The sequence below is a fragment of the Apodemus sylvaticus genome, chromosome 3 (assembly GCF_947179515.1).
Source record: "Apodemus sylvaticus chromosome 3, mApoSyl1.1, whole genome shotgun sequence".
Taxonomy (NCBI): Eukaryota; Metazoa; Chordata; class Mammalia; order Rodentia; family Muridae; genus Apodemus; species Apodemus sylvaticus.
The window spans coordinates 8319777-8337718 of record NC_067474.1 but is presented as its reverse complement, the minus strand read 5'-3'; the positions used below and the strand labels follow the sequence as shown (position 1 = coordinate 8337718).

The 17942-nt window shown below is 43.9% G+C and overlaps 1 pseudogene; it reads right to left on the bottom strand.

Annotated features, from left to right (window-relative positions):
* Positions 1-276: 276 nt before the first annotated feature.
* On the bottom strand, positions 277-1389 carry LOC127679787 (ubiquitin-conjugating enzyme E2 C-like; annotated as a pseudogene).
* Positions 1390-17942: the final 16553 nt, after the last annotated feature.

Genomic DNA, 17942 nt, shown 5'->3' with positions numbered 1-17942 from the left:
AATGAATCACTGCAATGAATACTTACAAGCAAAGAAGTGTGGACAAAAGTGTATACTGTGACACACTGCAATTTCTATGAGGAGATTTAGTTTGTTTTGATTGGTTTTTATTTTTGAGTTTTTTTCAAATACAATTAACATGTATTTAATATATATTGTAAGGGTTTAAGCAGACTTAATTTGAAAAAAACAAACAAAGATAAGACAGCTTAGAAATCAAGGAGAAAGGGCAATCTAAGGAAAAAGACGACACAAAAGAAAGGCAGACAGCTTGCATCAGGGCTCTTGGCTGGAGACCTGCTTTGAATAGGTCTCTTACAGGTATTTCTTATATGCTGTGGGGGTTTTCCAGAGCTCTGCAGCATGTGTGTTCAAGGGGCTATCAATGTTGGGGTTCTCCTAGCAGGCTCTGGATAGAGAGCAAGATGGTCCTGACGTCATATAGCACAGGTCACTTATCCTTGAGAATGTCCAGGCAGATGTTGCCCTGGGTGTCCACGTTGGGGTGGTAACAGGGTGTAAGTGAAAGAATAGAAAATACAGCCTAGCTCCGGCCTTCTAAGGAGCCCCAAACACTTCACATTCCAGAGCCCGCTCTTTGTGCTCTTTGTTAGAAACTAGGTAAAAGGTCACAGTCCGGCCTTGAATAGGTGATCCTGGCCCCACAAGGTAACTGGAAATGAGCTAAGCTTATCTTGCTTCTGTAAACTGCTTACACCATTACCCCTATGCAGGAGTTCACACAGCTATAGACATCCAAGAAAATAGGAAACTAATTGGTGCACTGAGCGCAGGCTCTGATAATTTAAACTGATTGGCCTAAAAACTATGGAGTCATACAAATCGATTGGCTCATACTTTGTGGGCTCTCCATGCTAAGAAATAATTGGTTTGTGATTCGCAGGCTTTGTTGTAAACTTATAAAAGCTGTCGCAATTTGGCACTCGGGGTCCACAGTCCACTAACCCTACGCGGTGTACGGCTGTGGAACCCAGAATTCTGGAATAAAAAAATCCTCATGGAGACCATTTCTCCATGATTTGGAGAGTGATTTGGGTGCCGCCTTCTGAGCGTGGGGTGCTGGGGTGCCCTCGGTTTTGGGGGGTCTTACATGAGGAACTTCACTGTGGGGGCTGTTGTAAGGGTAGCCACTGGGGAACTCTAAGGAGAGTTTATACCTTAGGTCTTCATAGCCAGTGCCAGCTTCCCTGTGGATGATCCCTACCCATTTGACCAGGTTGTCGGATTCGGGGAAGGCAGAAATTCCTTTGTCACCGGACATCATGAGGGTCATCAGCTCCTGCTGTAACCGCTTACCCACTGGGCCTCAGGTGGCGCCTCACAAGGCTCGGCTCCTTTTTGAACTGCAGCAATGCTAGCAGCAGCTGGGTTTTTCCGAGAGCATCCCTGAGGTGCTGGCAGCGACACAGGAGTGTGGAGATGAAATGGCAGCTGTGGTTGGATGGTTTGACTTTCTTCTTCTTCTTCTTCTTCTTCTTCTTCTTCTTCTTCTTCTTTTTTTTTTTTTTTTTTTTTTTTAGATTTTTTGGATTTGGTTTTTTTGAGACAGGGTTTCTCTGTGTAGCCCTGGCTGTCCTGGAACTCACTCCATAGACCAGGATGGTCTTGAACTTAGAAATCCGCCTGCCTCTGCCTCCCAAGTGCTGGGATTAAAGGTGTGTGCCACCACCGCCCGGCTCTTTTTCTTTTCTTTTGTGGAGAGATCACAAGAGTGGAGCATGGATACAAAGGGCCAGGGAGAGGAGTGGGAATGGGGTGCATGGTGAGAAATTCACAAAAAAAAGGATAAAAAGATTAAAATAATAAAAAATTGAAGAAGAGGAGGTGAAAGAAGAGGAGTAGGAAGAAGAAATTAGGAAACAAATTGGTGAAGATAAATGGATTTATTTCAAACCAGGAGAAAGTCTTTTAATTTTAAGAATTAATATTTATATAATTATAATATTTGTACAATAATATTTATATATAATTATTATATTTTTATAATAATATTATATAATAATTAATATTTTATCCCACTGGCCGGGATAGGGAAGAGAAAAGAGGGGTCAGGGAGAGAAGAGAGTTGGGGGAGGGCAGAGGGAAGAGGAGGGGCCAAACATCCCCTTTTATAGCAAGCAAACAGACCTACCTGACTGAGGCCAGGTAACTGCTGGGCAGAGCCTAGACGGAATGCTAACAACTGATACAGTTCTGGTGACCCAATAAATAGACCCTCAACCTGTTCACAAAGCTAATGAAATGAAGAAAAGAAAAGAAAAGAAAAGGAAAGAAAAGAAAAGAGACATAAAAGTAAAGGCATTTTTATTCTATTTCTCTAATTACATAGTAAGATATTTGTATGTCACTGAAAACTCATGATTGGCACTCTCCATACATCAAAAAAGTGTCAATAAAGCAGTCATATGTGGACTAACATGTCAGATTTTCTGCAGGGTGATTTGCTTGTTGGTCTGAATCTAGCTTAGGACCACAGACATGTGCCACGTACAATCTTTGGTTCTTTCAAAGACTATTCGAGTTTCTTCTTCATTTTGACACATTTTTTAAAAAGATCTATTTTATGTATGTGAGTACACTATGACTGTCTTCCGACACACCAAAAGAGGGCATCAGACATCAGACCCCATTGCAGATGGCTGTTAGCCACCATGTGGTTGCTGGGAATTGAACTCAGGACCTCTGGAAGAGCAGTCAACCACTGAGCCATCTCTCCAGGCCCACTGATACATTTTTTTTAATGCAATACTTCTGTTCTCAACTTCCTCACTATTTTTAAACCTTTTATACTCTCACTTTCAGGCTCCCATCTTTATTTCAGTAGTTCTAGACATTCGTTGTTTTTATTTTAGGTCTTGAAGACACTTCTAATTTTTAAAGCATCTTACTTTTTCATCTATCATAAATGATTGATCCTTTAATTGTATTCTTTTTAAAAACTCTTTTTTTCTTTTGTTGAGGCATGGTCCCATGTAGCCCAGGTTAACTTCAAACTGCCTGTAGCCAAGGTTGACCTTGAGCTCCTGGGCCTCCCTGAACTAGGATGTGAACACCTCCACGGCCCGATTGTCTCAGCCGACTCCATCCCTTCACCCTCCACTTCTCTCTGTCATATTCACACTCGCGTTCCTTATCTTCCTTTTTTATTCTTTTCTTCCTATATGCGATTGATTTCTCTTAACTCTCCCAGGAGTGTACACGGTGCTCCTGGCTGTCATCCCAACACTCGGGCAGCAGAGAAGGCCAGTCGAGCATTAGAGGCCAGCCTGAGCTCTGTCACGGGATCCTGTCTTAACTTACAAAATTAATAATCTTTTCAAGGTACTATATCAACTCGATTTAAAATTACAATACTCTAAAATTCCTAGACACTTGCTATCTGTCAGACAGCAGGGAAACTGCTAACTTGAAACAGTTCACAGTTTCAACATTAATAGCTACACTCCTTTTCGAAAGTGTCATGTCTTTGCAAACCTAGGTCTTTGGCAGTTTTTCTGGTAAAAAGTAAAACTGCAGAGAAATGAGCATAAAATAGGAATCAAGGGCATCAGAGGTCAATCTGTTCTAAAGCAGAGCCGGGGTGAGCGCATCCTATTTTGTTTTTTGAAGGTATTTTTATTTCATTTCTTTGTTGGAGGTGAGGGCTCCTCGCACACTTCTCCTTCCGTCCTGTGGGTCCAGGAATCAAACTCAGGCCATCAACCTTATCGGCAAAGGCTGGTCAAGATGATGAGCTATCCCACCAGCCCACGGCACAAATCTTAATTATAGATATTCAATACAGTGTAATTCTTTTTTTCAACTTATCTGTGTAAATATTTTTGAAAGAATGTCAAATATCACCACAGGGTGACTGGAGAATTCCTCCTGCCATGAATTTCTCCTGAAATGGAGTGTCAGTTTTATGTGACAGTGCATGTTTAGTAACATCCTTAAGACAGAATCCATGCTATGTATGTGTGGACACAAAACTCACAGCTCTCATTCTTAAAAAAACATGAAATAGTTTATTCTGGAGCCATGTTGTGTGACTTAGCTTAGAAATATAGGTTTAAATCACCCTCATTCCATGTTCCAATACGGAAGCAATTTCATGAAGTTTTGTAGTTTTACAGAACAACAACACTAAAAAAGTCCTAAGTCGGAGCACATTTAAAATACATTAGTGGGGACATCAGAGAGACAGGTGCAGAAAGAGGAGGAGGCTTTTCTACAGGCCCAAGATGCTACCTGACGACAGTCTTAGCTGTCGGGTGGTTGGAAACTAGAGATCTGCTAAGTTAACACATTCCAAAAGATTTTCATCAAGTAGTCACAAGATGTAGAGGTGGGCAGGCAGCGGCTGTTCCAGCAGGCTAGAACCAGCCAAAGATAAGGTAACTAGCTCTGCATCTCCAACTTTCCAACACAGTTCTAAAATTATAATTAAGTCAATAAGTCTCCTTAGTGCAGACACCACTTCTTTCCAGGAATCAACGCATATGCAAATTATGATGCATAATTAGATGTGAGCCTTCTTAAGCTGTTTTAGAAGTTTGTTGATATCAAACCAATTCTGGGGAGTTGATTGCCAACTGAATGTTTGCTTCACTGTTTACACGGTACAGCTCAGCCCCAGTGGGCTGGGCCCTCCTTCATCAGTTAACAAGACAGTTCCACACAGACATGTCTACAGGCCGGCCTGGTGTGAGGACTCCACCAACTGAGACCTCATTCTCACATGGCTGTGCAAAGTTAACCATTAACGCCAACTATGGCAGCAACGTTACTCAGAAAAACACCAGAGCATTCCTGCTCTCTTCCTGCCTCCCAATGACTCCATTTCCTTCTCTCGTCTTCTACAAGCTATGAAGCGGCTCCTCCTTAGAAACCAAACCCTGCAGGACCCTGGTCTTGAACTCAGAAGTACCTGGCCTGTGGTCCTTTGTTAGGGCACCCTGAGGTAACATAGGCCATTTCACAAGGCTACACAAGGACACAATAGAGGTTACTCTAAGGTAGAAGTTGATTGAAAATAAAAAGGATCCCTGCAGCCAAAGTGAATTATCACTCCATTTCCTCGGATGCTCTGACAGCAGAACTGAGAGCAGACCTAGTTAGACCCCTCCATACTCCATCTGTGATGCCCGATTCTGGTTGTCAAGTTGACACTCCTGGCAAGAAAGAACCACAACAGGAATTACCACCATCGTATTAGCCTATAGACATGTCTTAGGGGCATTTTGTTGATTGCTAACTGATGGAAGAGGGTTCACTGCAGACAATGCCGTCCCCGAGCAGGGGGGATGGAGACATATAAGAAAGGTTGCAAAGCACCCCAGGAGAGGCAAAGCACCCCAGGAGAGGCAAAACACCCCAGGAGAGGCAGGCCACTGGGCAGTGCTCTTCTGTGGCCTCTGCTTCAGGTCCTGCCCTCAGGTTCCTGTCTTGAATGCCTGCTTTCCCTTCACTTGATGACAGACAGCCTGTAAGCCAAATAAACTTTTTCCTCCCCACACTGGTTTTGGTCAGGGTTTTGTCATGGCAACAACAGCAACAACAACAAACCAAGCCCCCAAATTCTGGCAGCACCTAAGCACAGATCCAGATGGTACCAGGCCGGCACTACAGGGAGAAGCGTGAGTGTTTGGGCACACTACCCGCCCTCCCTCCAACCATGGAAGAAATGCCTCAAAGGGAGGGATTTAGAGAACAGTGGATGCATACTTCAGGGGTCAATTTAAACAGACGATGTTACAGGCATCATATGGAAGCCGGCTTGTGATCTCCTGTGGCCCTTTTCTGTAGTTTTTCTCTCTTTCGGTAACTCCCCATCCATCTTTGTTTTTCCAGACAGGGTTTCATTATGTAGCCTGACTGTCCTGAAACTCACTCTGTAGATCAGGTTGGCCATGAACTCAGAAATTCACCGGTCTCTTCCCACTAAGTGCTGGATTAAAGGCTTATATGACCACACATGGCTACCTCAATCAATCTTGATCCAAAAATATTAACTAGAAAATTGAAGAGAGGGCTGGAGAGATGACTCAGCGGTTAAGAGCACTGACTGCTCTTCCAGAGGTCCTGAGTTCAAATCCCAGCAACCACATGGTGGCTCACAACCATCCATAATGAGATCTGACCCCCTCTTCTGGAGTATCTGAAGACAGTTATGGTGTACTTACATATAATAAATAAACAAATCTTAAAAAAAATAAAATTAAAGAGATAAACAATGTTTATGTTTTAAATAGATGAACACAGTGATGCGCATCTTTAATTCCAGCAAACAGGAGCAAAGGCAGGGCAATCAAAAGTTCAGGGCTACCCTGGACTACATGGTGAAACCCTGTCTGAAATAAGCAAGCAAACAAAAGGCTACGAATAGCTATTATTCTAACATGGTGTTCTGATTGTTCTATGCTAGTTACTTGTCACTCATTGTGTTCAATTTATAAATAACCTCGGTCTCATATTTATGAGGAGACATTATAGTCACATGGCTAGCAGCGTAGCTCAGTGGTAAAGAATATGTCTAACATACAACTATGGGGGTGGGGGGGCTATCACCAACACCACAACAATAAAAAAGTATGTATGTGTCCAGAACAAGACTCCATATTCAATCCAAAGCACCAAGATTGACACACATACCCAAATGGTCCCAACTTAGAAAGATTTGATTGTAATGTATAAATCTGGTGATGGGAGTATTCAATTCATTTTTTATTTTTTTACTTTAAAGAGTGCTACCAGGACACAAGCCCAGGGCCAATCATGTGCAGTACCCTGGTCCCAGACTAACCCTGAGACACTGCTTTGACTGTCTGCTACTAGCTTCTCCAGGTACAGTGTTGGGGTTTACAGATGGGGTCCATGACTAAGGACACAGCATCACCTTGGCTTCCAGTGCCCTTGATGACCTCTCCAATCTGAACCCGGCCCAGCTCCAGAGTCCTCACACTGCCAAGCACGTGGTTCTGCTCTCTAAACAGTTTATGTTCCATTTAGACAGTTTAGACATGTCATCCAGGTTTTCTGTAAACTGTTTTTAGTTCACACAAATCATTAATACATTGGTGTGTTCTGGAAAAGCGTCCGGATACCTGGAAAATCTTTTAAAACTCCTTTATTACTCATGAGCATTGAGTAATAAACATATAAACATATACATGTTTCATAGTAGAAAGGGGAACTAAGAAGCAATCAAAAGGCAAAACCACACAGCAGTTGCCGTTACTAACTCAGAGCAGCCCTAGATGCCTGCACTAGACCCTGGGAGACCTGCTCGCTGCTGAACAGTTTGATACAGATCGATTCAGACAAGGGGGACTCACTCTCCTCAGATTAGTGCCCACTGATGACTCTACTGGGCTCCGAAGGAGGCTGCCAACCCAGTGTCCACACAGCTGGTTAAAACAGATGGGTCACAAAAAAAAATGAATAAAGGTAAATTAAATTAAAAATCAAAAGTCATGAATCTGGCTGGGTGAGGGACTGCAAGCCTTTAATCCCAGAACTTGAGAGACAGAAGTAGGCTGGTGGATCTGTGTGAGTTTGAGGCCAGTCTGGTAGTTCAGACTACTCAGGGATACATAGTGAGAATCAGTTTAAAAAAAAAAAAAGAAGAAGAAATCTCAACTATAGAAAGCCGGACATGGTAGCACATGTTTTAATCTCAGTGTTTAAGGGATGGAGGCAGGGTCGACCACCTGGGCCACCAAGGGATATCCTGCCTCGAGGGAGGGGAAGTGTGGAGAGGATAATGTACGTAGATCATGTGCAGGTAGTTCACCATCTTACAGAAAAGACTGGGTTTGGGCATCCATAACCAATTTCCCAGGGACATCACGAATCAACCATAATGACACATTCCTTAAGGGTGGCTGTGATGTCTGACGTTGAAGGACTCACCAGAGAAATCATGGACGTTCAGAGAGTGTTCTGACCCAGAGTGTGGAACACAGCTTCCTGTGCTCCTTACACAAAATCTGTCATCAAAGAGCTGGAAACCCTTGAGCAGGAGACAGGATGTCCAATGTAGGCATTGGCAAAGCATACAGGGAGAGTGACAGTTCAACAAAGGCTGTTCAGTGGCTCTGGGGAAGCTGAGTCACAGACAAGAAAGCTTTCCTAGAAGAGTGGTCTGTGGGGCTGGCCACTGTGCCTAGTCCAAGGCCACCACCTCCTCTCCATTATCCAAACAGACCCCTGCCAAGGGTAACAGTGGAGCCAGGTGAGCCAGGGTACTGCCAACAAGGAAGGAGGTGTTCAAGGGAACCTCCAAATGTAACGTACACACAAAGGCCCAAGATGCACAGTGTACATATGGAACATATAGTTGTTGTCTCATGTCCTTCAGTGATAAATATACCATCCTCAAAGGGAAAGGTCACGAGAAGGATTGGGAAATCTCCCAGAAAGCTGTCGGCAGCTCAGTGAGTAGAGAGCTTACTCATCATGGGCAATGCTCTTGATTCAATCCCCAACACCAAACACACACAGACAGGGGATAGGGATGGGGAGGGAGGGGGAGAGAAAAGAGAGAGGGAGTGGAGGAAGTGGGGAGGGGGGAAAGGGAGATGGAGAGATGGAAAGGAAAGCTAAGACACACCCTTCTACCTTAGGAGAGCTACCCCATGTCTCATGCTTGGGAAGCTTTTAATTAGTAAAACTACATTTAGGATTCCTGATGTGCAATATATGCAAAAACTAGAAAATAGAATTTGTAGAGGACCAGCCTTTTCATAGGGTATATTTTTGTTTTCAAGTTCATGAAGGCCAATGCTGAAGCTCACCTCAAACCCTGGTACTCTAGAGGCAGAGATCCTGGGGTTGCCAGTTTGAAGTCCACTGAGGTCATAGTTTTTGCTAAAAACAGGCACTGAAGTTAGTCTTACACTGTGTACCTGCAGAGCTTGGGAGGAGGGCCTGGAAGTGTCAGTAGCTTGGTACAGTGTGGCTCTGAAATGTCCCCACAGACCCTGCAGGGCTTCAGAGATGGCTCAGTGGCTACGAGCACTGGCTGCTCTTATAGAGAATTTCCAACCTCTGTTTCCAGTACCCATGTCAGGATGCGCTAACTACAGCTACAGAGGATCCAGCACCCTCCCCTGCCCTTCATGGGCACCTGTGCTCATATGCACATCCACACACATACAAATCACTTAAAATAAATCTTTTAAAAATATCCTTCTCAGGGCTGGAGAGATGGCTCAATGGTAAAGAACACCAACTGCTTTTCCGAAGGTCCTGAGTTCAAATCCCAGCAACCACATGGTGGCTAACAACCATCTGTAATGAGATCTGACACCCTCTTCTGGAGTGTCTGAAGACAGCTACAGTGTACTCACATATAATAAATAAATAAATAAATAAATAAATAAATAAATAAATAAATAAATCTTTTTTTAAAAAAATCCTTCTCGCCGGGCGGTGGTGGCGCACGCCTGTAATTCCAGCACTCTGGGAGGCAGAGGCAGGCAGATTTCTGAGTTCGAAGCCAGCCTGGTCTACAGAGTGAGTTCCAGGACAGCCAGGGCTATACAGAGAAACCCTGTCTCGGAAAAAAAAAAAAATCCAAAAAACAAAACAACAACAAAAAAATCCTTCTCTAAAAAGGCCAAAACAATACAGAGTGCACAGGTGCAAAAGGAGTTAAATTGAAAGCTGCTGCCTTCCAGTCAGTTCTGCTTGAGCACTGACCAGGACGCAGACGTGCAACAACTCGCACAATATTCCACTGGAAGATCCAAATAGGAAGTGCGAGGAAGAAGTGAAGGGTGAAAGGTGAAAGGTCAAACAAGGAGAAAGACAAGAAAAGAAATAGTCGGTGAAAAGCCATGTGCTGCGTCAGGCTCTTCTGCAAATCTTATGTCTAAATTACATGACCATAAAGTCAGAAACAGTCTCTCAGACATTAATCACACTGAGCAGGGCCGGCTTTTTTAAAAACCCTTTTAAAGCTTTAAGCATGAATTAATTTGTTCTCTAAACCTAGGTCTCTCTTAAACAAATGATGTTAATGCGTGTGAGGGTTATGGGATCCAGAACTGGGGAGTACATTTAAATTTTTAGTCCTGCTTCAATTCCAAAATAGATGTCCAGTAGCTAGCCTTTAAATCTGCTTAAGGGATGTGCCCGTGCACGGGCGCGTGCGGCGTGTGTGTGTGTGTGTGTGTGTGTGTGTGTGTGTGTGTGTGTCTGTGTGTGTGTGTGTCTGTGTGTCTATGTGTCTGTGTGTGTGTGTGTGTGTGTGTGTGTGTGTGTGTGTGTGTGTGTTTGGAAGGTTGGAGACTAGAGAGGGTCACTGGATAAGGGCAGTTGCTTCATTTGCACAGGACCATAACCCATGTAGAAAGGTTTACAACTACCAATAACTCCAGTTCCAGGAGAGTTAATCTCTCTTCTGGCGTCTAGGGACCTCCACAAGCGTACATGGCCTCACCCCTTCTCCCTCTCAGTTGGCAACTCATGTGCTTGTCATAACTGTTGTAATCTGACTACCACAGAGGTCATCTGTCAGGTAGAACTCTTCCACCACGGGGTAGGCTCCCTGGTGAGGTAACGTGCATTCCTATATGGGCAGACACTGATCAGAAATGTAGACCTTCAACTACATTTCTACTTCAACAGGAGAGGCAAGATAAACAATGGTTCCAGTCACTTCTACTCTAATAACGTTACTACTGACTCATGGCAAACCAATAAATAAGGAAGCAGCTCTTGACGAGATCGCTTCTCTAGGACACACGGGGCCCTGAGTTCCATTCTGAGCCCAGTGTAAACCAAGCAGGGGGATGTGCACCTGCAACCTAGCACTTGGAAGCCAAAGGCAGGGCAATCCGAAGCTCTAGGTCATCATTAGGTTTATAAGGAGCCAGAACCTATAGTTCTTAGAAAAAAGTTCATATAGGCCTTAGAAAAGAGAAAAGACAAGAACCAAACTGGGATGTTTTTTCCCCTGGAGTTCACTCTGTTTGAGTTTAAAGGCTTGTTCTCAGTTCTGAGATAGCTCAGAACTGACCCTTCCCGACTTGCCATTGTCAGGGTCTCCTCTGTAAAGTGACAGTGACGGGGATAATGACGGCTGTTCTTCTAAGCAAATGTATTTGGCAGGAGGAAAACAATCATTATTATGCCTGTTGTTCCAGTATTCTTCTGTGTTGCTGAATCAAAGGAATAAATTTGAAAAACCGCTAGATAAAAATGAATTTTAAAATGCTGCTAGTTGAGGCTGGAGAGACCCCTGCTGCCCTTGCACCTGCACAGTGGCTCACCCACCTACTCCCGTGCCACAACATACGTGGCCTCTCTGGGTTTCTTCAGCACCTGGAAATCGTGCGCTACATAGACAGACATGTAGGCAAACAGTCACACACATAAAATAAGTAAAGCATTTTTAAAAAGTCCATCTGGTTATTAAAACCCAAACCAGAACCGTGCTTGACTCTTCCTTTCCCTGATGTTCACATTCAACCGACATCAAGTCGTCCATTCCGTGTGCACACTTTGTCCCCTTCTCTTCTGCATAGTGTGCCCGGCCCAAGCCCTGACTGTCCCCTAAGAGAAGGGCAACAGGTTCCTGACAGCGTCCCTGGCTCCATAATTCAACCCCTCCTTCAGTTCACTTGTGATCAGCTGCTAGAATTAGGTCATGGTCTCCCTCTTACAGCCTCACAAGCTGTATGCCCACTTAGGGTGAACGCTTGTAAGACGGTGCCCAGCCTCGTCTGCAGCTTCAGTTTATGCTGTTCCTCCTCTGGCTGTCACATCATCTGCCACGCTGTAGGACTTCGATCATGTTCTTCCCTCTAATACATTTTTTTAAGGTTTAGAAAAGGGTCTCAGCCCTGTGGCCAAGAATGACATTGAAGTCTCCTGTTTCTTCCTCCCATGTTCTGAGTACAAGCATTTGCCTCCATACTTTGCCTGTCCCTTCTGTTTGAACACTGTCGCCAACATCTTCCCATCCTGAGGCCCCTTCTGCTCATCCTTCAATGTTACCTCTTCAGAGAAGTCTCCAGGGCCAAATGACCTGTGGGAACCCTCTTCTCCCACCTGTCTTGATTATTTCTTTTTTAATTGCTGTGAAGACAGACCATGACCAAGGCAACTTATAGAAGAAACAGTTTATTGAGGCTTACAGTTCAGAGGGTTAGTCCAAGAGCAAGACTGAGCTAACTGGGAAGGCCAAGGGTAGTGACACACTTTCTCCAAAAGGCCACACCCCTAAACTTTTCCAAATAGTTTCACCAACTAGGGATCAAGTATGAGAGAGAGAGAGAGAGAGAGAGAGACAGATTCATTCTACTAATTCTGTTACCCTGGAGAACCCTGATTAACACAGCAGATGCAGATGCACGGCAGACCACCAAGGATCTCAAGCTGTCTCTGGCCTTTGTTCAGATCGGCACTCTGGTGTCTTCCCAGCCTCTCGACACGGTAGATACAGGAGAGAGAGAGAAGGCCATTTTCATCGACACGGTAGATACAGGAGAGAGAAGGCCATTTTCATTTCTTTCTCATGCAATGATTAATTCCCAAAACACAGATAATCTGTAATGCCCTATAATCTTCCATAATGCATGTCAATTTTTCATTTTGTGAACAAAGCATAGCCTAAAGGACGGGAAAATGGCTGCAATGGAGCCAGGAAAACTGAAAAGCAAGTCTCCTCCATTGCCGCAGCCAGCTGCTACAATGAGCTTGCCAAGGAGCAGAGGAACCTGGAAGTCTTTTAGGGACCAACTACACAGTTGTTCAGATTCCCAGGTCAACATAGCAACCAGCTGGTGAGCACTTGGCTTAGGGTTTCTGTTGCTGTGAGGAGACACTGTGACCATGGCAACTCTTACAAAGGAAAACATTTAATTGAGTATTTCAAAGTTTAGACCATGGTCAGCAAGCCTATCAGAAGCAGAGGGACTTGCAAGCATACATGGTGCTGGAGAAGGGGCTGAGCGTTCTGTGTCAGCAGACAGCGGGAAGAGAGAGAGACTCCGGACCTGGCTTGAGCATTTGAAACCCCAAAGCACACCACCAGTGACATACTTCCTCCTGCAAGGCCACACCTCCTAATGCCACCCCCTAAACATTCAAATAGAGTCTGTGGGGGTCATTCTTATTCAAACCAGCACAGCACCATTGCCTGCCTGTATTCCCTGAGCAGGGAAATAGAGTCAGAGTGGTCAACTAGCCAGACCAGCCAAATAGCAAGCTCCAGATTTAGTGAGAGATCCTGCCTCATTACATAAAGTGAAGAGGGTTTAGCCTCAGCATACACACATGCACACGCGTGCACACAACACACACACATACATACACGAAAAAGTGATTCTAGATTTAGTGATGCATTTGTATTTTCTTTACTACTACTACCAGTACTACTACTACCACTACCACCACCACTATCACTACTACTACTACTACTACTACTACTACTACTACTACTACTATTTTGCATATTTTGCATTTGTGTAGTAATTTGAATCCAAATGGCCCCATCTGCTCCTAGAGAGTAGCACTATTAGAAGTCGCTGGCGAGTAGGTGTGGCTTTGTTGGAGGAAGTGGGCAGGGGGCAGACTTTAAAAGGTCTGAAATGATCAAGCCAGGTCTAGTGTGACATTGGCTTCCCACTGCCTGCCAATCCAGATGTGGAATGCTCAGCTCCTTCTCCAGCATCATGTCAGCATGCCTGCTGTCACGCTTCACCCATGATGATAATGCACTGAATCTCTGAACTTAAGCCAACCCCAATCAAATGTTTTGTTATGAGTTAGTTGCATGATGAGTGCTAGATAGCTGGCCCCGCCCCTCTCGGGGGGGGTGTGGAAGAGTTAGTCCTGCCCTTACTGTCTGCAGCACTCCGGAGAGCTGGCCCCGCCCCTCACAGGCTGTGGCTGCAGTGCGGGGTGAGCTAGTAGGCAGTGTTGGAGACCTGGCCCTAGTAGTGTGTGCCTCAAACCAGATCAATCAATGACTAGTGTGTGGCACACTGCAGCTTCCACAGTGAGATGTTTTCTTTCTGTGTGTATTTCTTTTTTTTTTAATTTTATTTTTTTATTTATTTATTTTTTTTGGATGGTTTGGTTATTTGAGAGATTTCACTGTGAAGCCCTGGTGTCCTAGAACTTGTTCTGTACTCAGGCTGGCCTCAAACTCAAAAAGATCTGCCTGCCTCTGTCTCCAGAGAGTTCAGATTAAAGGCATGAGCCACCAATTGTTTTCTTTTGTGAGGCTGCAAGGGTGGAAATGTAGCTTAGTGGTAGAGCATTCGCTAGCACGCCTACAGCCCTGGATTGGATGAAATCTCTATCTATCTATATCTATATCTATATCTATATCTATATCTATATCTATATCTATATCTATATCTATATCTATATCTATATCTATATCTATATCTATATCTATATCTATATCTATATCTCAAACACACACACACCACAGTGTAAAGAGGCATTCTCCATTGGTTCAAGTAACATCCAGAGACCTTCACAGAAAAGTCCACAGCCAGTGAGCGTAGGACAACTGCTCCAGCATCTTAACAGTGTGGCGGAGCAGAGGCTGCCCATGGTCTGGCCTCTGAGCACATGCTGAACCTGCCAGATTTCAGATCAATTTTATAATAGCCAGCTTTAATATATCAGAATGGAAATCCAAGAAACAGCTTCCTCTTATAGAACATGTTCTTGCTCCCAGTGATATTGCAGGATGGGATTTGATAAGCAGTTTTTAAGCCTTTCTGCTTTTTCAAAAATGAGCTGCAAATTTACATAAACGGCTAGCAGTGATGTCTGCACTGGAATGTGGACTTGCATACTGCTGTGGAACTGTGCACAATTGAAGGTGGAAGAAACAATAGTGATGTAAGTTTTAAGAGATTTGGTGCTAGAAGGATGGCTCAGTGATAAAGAACACTCAAGTCTTAAAGAGTGTCCATATGGCACTGGGTTTGCTGGGACAAGGGGTACACACCAGCATGCCTGGGTCTGAGAAGTCTATCACTGAGGATCAGCCCCAAAAGCCTAAATCAACAATAAAACCTCCTAATTTGTTACATTTGCTTCATGCGTATATGTGAGGATGTGTATAAATGTATGGGTCCCTGTGTACCTACCTGATGCCAGCAGAACCCAGAAGAGGATCTCAGATCTGCTGGCACTGGGGTTCCAACTGGCACACCCCTGTAATCAGCCCTCCATCACAGAAACATGAGACCTATTCACACAAACCCGGAATCTCAAGTACTCAAGAGGCAGAGACAGGAGGCTCACTGCAAATTTGAGACCAGCCTTATTTCAAAAGATAAGGAGCCTGGCATGGTGGCACACATCTTTAATCCCAGAACTCAGGAGACAGAGGCAGGCAGATCTGTGAAGTCTAGGCCCATGACATCCAGTGTTACATAGCATGATCCTCTCTCAACAGCTTCTTCCAAAATAATAACAAAAATGACATTTGGGGTGATCCCAGAGGGGTTGCAGAGAAAAGGGTATCAAACGTGATCAAAATACAATGTATGCATGTTTGAAATTCTCAAAACATCAATTTAAAATTATATTTAAATATTTTTGATTGTATTTTTCGTTTTGTTTTGTTTTTGTTTTTGTTTTGATTTGGTCCAGACAGGGTTTCTCTGTGTAGCCCTGGCTGTCCTGGAACTCACTCTGTAGACCAGGCTGGCCTCAAACTCAGAAATCTGCCTGCCTCTGCCTCCCAGAGTGCTGGGATTACAGGCGTGCGCCACCACTGCACGGCAATTGTATCTTTTAAAAATATATGGAGATACACATCAGAATGTGTGCTACTATTGTGTGCACCCAAGGGATGTTTTTCTTTTGGTGGCCCTGGGGGGTGAGCCTCACAGCCGCTAGACAGCTCTTACCACAGACCTACACCATCAACACCTGTTGTTTTTCATATTGAAATGGGGTCTAATGAAATTCCAAAAGTTGGTCTTAAATTTACTAGTCCAGGCAGGCCTTATATTTGTAATTTTTTTTTATTTCATGTGTGTGTGTATGTGTGCATATGTATGTGTTTACCTGCTTATATATCTTCGTGCCACATGTATATAGTATCTATAAAAGCCGGATGAGGGAGTTAGATCCTCTGGAACTGGAATAACAGAGGTTGACAGTTAAGGGAGTTTAGCCCTATGAGTTCTAGAAGAACTCTTCCTCTGGAACAGAGCCAGTGCTCTTCGTGCTGAACCATCTCTCCAAGCCCCGGGACTTGAATTTGTAATGCTTCTGACTCAGCCTACTAAGTACCCGGGATTACAGGATTTACAATTGGGCCACTGTATCTGTGTAACTTTTTTTTTTATATTCTTTGTTTACATTCCAAATGATTTTCCCTTTGCCGGTTCCGCCCTCCCCATAAGTCCCATAAGCCATCTTCCTTCCGCCCATTCTCCAATCAACCCCCTCCTTCTTCTCTGTCCTGGTAATCCCCTACAATGCTGGATCAAGCATTTCCAGGACCAGGGAACTTTCCTTCCTTCTTCTTGGGAATCATTTAATATATGAATTGTGTCTTGGGTATTCAGAGCTTCTGGGCTAATATCCACTTATCAGTGACTGCATTCCATGTGTGTTCTTTTGTGAATGAGTTACCTCACTTAGGATGATATTTTCCAGTTCCAACCATTTGCCTAAGAATTTCATGAATTCATTGTTTTTAATTGCTGAGTAGTATTCCATTGTGTAAATATACCACATTTTCTGTATCCATTCCTCCATTGAGGGATATCTGGGTTCTTTCCAGCTTCTGGCTATAAACATAGTGGAGCATGTGTCCTTATTGCATGCCGGGGAATCCTCTGGGAATATGCCCAGGAGTGGTATAGCAGGGTCCTCCGGAAGTGTCATGCCCAGTTTTCTGAGGAAATGCCAGACTGATTTCCAGAGTGGTTGTACCAGCTTGCATTCCCACCAGCAGTGGAGGAGTGTTCCTCTTTCTCTACATCCTTGCCAACACCTGCTGTCTCCTGAGTTTTTAATCTTAGCCATTCTGACTGGTGTGAGGTGAAATCTCAGGGTTCTTTTGATTTGCATTTCCCTAATGGCTAATGATGCTGAGCATTTCTTAAGGTGCTTCTCAGCCATTTGAAGTTCTTCAGGTGAAAATTCTTTGTTTACCTCTGTACCCCATTTTTAATGGGGTTATTTGGTTCTCTGGAGTCTAACTTCTTGAGTTCTTTGTAGATACTGGATATTAGCCCTCTTTCAGATGTAGGGTTGGTGAAGATCTTTTCCCAATAGTTGGTTGCCTTTTTGTCCTTTTGACAGTGTCTTTTGCCTTACAGAAACTTTGTAATTTTCTGAGGTCCCATTTGTCAAGTCTTGATCTTAGAGCATAAGCTATTGGTGTTCTGTTCAGGAACTTTTCCCCTGTACCCATGTCCTCAAGGGTCTTCCCCAGTTTCTTTTCTATTAGTTTCAGTGTGTCTGGTTTTATGTGGAAGTCTCTGTGTAACTTTTAATATGATATTCAAACACATACCAATAATACACACACACTCTCCCCACCTCTTAAATTTGCTTGCAACATCTCTGAAATTGCTACCAAAAATAGCACCATGCTCTGGGTAATGACAAATCCACAGCAATCCTCCTCAGCAATCCTCCTGTCTCAGTACCCTGAGTGGTGGGATTAGAGTTATGAGCCATCATATACGGCTTAGGATCTTCCTTTATGCCATAAATTCTAAGATTTCTTATGGATTAGTAAACTGTGTTCCTTACCCAGACCCCTGTGATGGGTAATCTTGATCATCAATTTGGCAGGATTAAGAACCACCTAAGAGACACATTTCTGTCTATCAGTGTGTTTTTAGAAAACCTACTCTATTGGTGGGCAGCATGACTCAGGCAGCATAGGCAAAGAAAATGCATAGGATATAGAAAGTTCTTCCTCTGTCAGGCTGGAGCCT